Genomic DNA, 2,500 nt, shown 5'->3' with positions numbered 1-2,500 from the left:
CCCGTTCAAACCTACGGGTTGACCTGGTGGCCGGGAAGCGAACCGGCCAGCAGGCGAACCCGTTCGATTCCATGGGTTGACCTGGTGCCCGGGAGGGGACTCTGAAAAATTTTCAGCCCTTTCGGCTCGGGGTTGACCTGGTGGCCGAGAGGGGACTCGGACGGCAGGCAAGCCGCCCTGGGCTCACCCTCCCCGGCCGCAGCGAGGGACTGCCCCCCACCCACCCACCCCCCCCCCCGGCTGACAGGATCAGGGCGCACTGGATGTCCGGGACAATATTTTCCCCGACGCCGGGGAGGGCGGGCGGGCGGAGGGGCTCTGGCGGCCAGCCCGGGCCCCGGAGCTCGAGAAGGAAAAAAGGACCGGGCCCGCGAGAGACGGGGGCCCTGCCGCAGGGGGGCAGTCCGACCGGGGCTCACCGTGCGGCAGGCCCGGGCGTCGGCAGGGGAAAGCGGGCGAGGAGGCGCGGGGGCCGGGTGCCTACGGCCATACCGGACCGAACGCCCCCGATCCCGTCCGATCTCGGAAGGTAAACCGTCCCGGGCCTGGCTAGTACTTGGATGGGTGACCGCCTGGGAATCCCAGGTGCCGTAGGCAGCTTTTCCCGGTCCGAGCCAGCTCTCTCTCCTTTTCTGGGGAGGAAGGAGAGGGGGGGGACGGGCCGGAAAGCCCCTCGTCGCTCCTGCCGAGTCGGAGGTCGCGGCCGCAGGTCACGGGTCTGGGCGCCTGGGGTCCGGCTCCCCACCCGGCTTCCTCCGCGGAGGACCCACCGAAGCCGCTGGGGGAGACCCCGGGCATGGGGCGGACTGGCCCGGACCCTCCCGGCCGCCGGCCCGCAGGACCGCCCCGAATCCCCCCGCCCCGCGGCCACCCAGGCCAGGCCTGGCCAGGCGGGACGGACGGCGGGTGTCCAGCGCCCAGCGGCTTCCGCCAGCGGGGACCCACGGCCCCCAAAGCCGCAGGGGGAGGCCCCGGGCCCGGGACGGACTCGCTCGGACCCCCTGCGCCCGGGCGCCGGCTCGCGGGACCGCCCCGAATCCCCCCGCGGCCACCCAGGCCAGGCCTGGCCAGGCGGGACGGACGGCGGGTGTCCAGCGCCCAGCGGCTTCCTCCAGCGGGGACCCACGGCCCCCAGAGCCGCAGGGGGACACCCCGGGGCCGGGACGGACTCGCTCGGACGCGCTCGGACCCCCTGCGCCCGGCCGCCGGCTCGCGGGACCGCCCCGAATCCCCCGCCCCGCGGCCACCCAGGCCAGGCCTGGCCAGGCGGGACGGACGGCGGGTGTCCAGCGCCCAGCGGCTTCCGCCAGCGGGGACCCACGGCCCCCCAGAGCCGCAGGGGGAGACCCCGGGGCCGGGACGGACTCGCTCGGACGCGCTCGGACCCCCTGCGCCCGGCCGCCGGCTCGCGGGACCGCCCCGAATCCCCCCGCGGCCACCCAGGCCAGGCCTGGCCTGGCCTGGCAGGCCGGCGTGCAGCTCCCCCGGGCTTCCTCCCCCGACGACCCGCGCCCCCCCGAGCCGCAGGCGGAGACCCCGGCCCCGGGGCGGACCGGCCCGGGCTCGCTCGAGCCCCCTGCGCCCGGCCCGCAGGACCGCCCCCCCCCCCCCCCCGAATCCCCCGGGAGAGGCCCGGCCTGCACGCCACTGACGACCCGCGGCCCCCAAAGTCGCGGGAGGCGCCCCCGGCCCCGGGGGCCGGTTAGCTCCGTGTCGCTCCGCGCCCCCCCCCCGCCCCTCGCTGCCGGGACCGGGCACCGCCCCAGAGTCAGCCGCAGCCGGACGGCCTGAGAGCTGCCCTCCTGTGGACGACGGTGAGTTTACCTTGACACTAACCGGCCATCAGCCAGGTCAACCCCATTGCTAGACTGGGGTGGACCTGGTGGCCGAGTGGGGACTTGGAACATTTGACAGCTGCTCCCCGGGGCTTGACCGCTTGTCCTGAACGCCCCCCCCCCCACCCCACCCCCCCCAGCCCCCGGCTCCTGCTCCCCTCTCCCCAGCCTCGGTGCTCCGCTCCCTGCCTCGGAGGCTGCCCCTTTGCGGCGCCTGCATCGCCTCCGAGGACGCGCACCTTCCGGAGGCTGGACGTAAAGCCTGACGCCCGCCACCGCCGCCGACCCGGCTCTCCGAGGGACGACTGTGAGGCCTCCCCCCACCCCCGGACCGCCCTGGGGACGACTGCTAAGCCTCCCCCAACGGACCGCCCGGGGGAAGACTGCTAAGCCTTCCCCGGACCTGCTCCCTCTCGACTATTAAGCCCCCCCTCTGTGGTCCTCAGGACCGCTGCCGCGCAGCCCTCGGAGTGGGGTGACACCCGGGCCGGAAAGGAAACCGGCCACCAGGTCAACCCGTCGAATCCGTTGGGTTGACCTGGTGGCCGGAAAGCAAACCGGCCGCCAGGTCAACCCGGTAGATTCAGCGGGTTGACCTGGTGGCGGAACGGGGACTTTGAAAATTTTACAGCCGCTTCCCGGGGCTTGACCTGTTGTCCCGGTGG

The 2,500-nt window shown here is 74.9% G+C and overlaps 1 non-coding gene across 1 annotated transcript; it reads left to right on the top strand.

Annotated features, from left to right (window-relative positions):
• The first annotated feature begins 478 nt into the window (after window positions 1-478).
• Window positions 479-597, top strand: LOC128823850 (5S ribosomal RNA). Its single transcript, XR_008442083.1, has one exon. It is a non-coding gene; the product is annotated as a 5S ribosomal RNA (ribosomal RNA).
• Window positions 598-2,500: the final 1,903 nt, after the last annotated feature.

The sequence above is a fragment of the Malaclemys terrapin genome, chromosome 15 (assembly GCF_027887155.1).
Source record: "Malaclemys terrapin pileata isolate rMalTer1 chromosome 15, rMalTer1.hap1, whole genome shotgun sequence".
Lineage (NCBI taxonomy): Eukaryota > Metazoa > Chordata > Testudines > Emydidae > Malaclemys > Malaclemys terrapin.
Note: the sequence above shows the minus strand (reverse complement) of the source record. Positions and strands in the feature narration are given on the sequence as shown.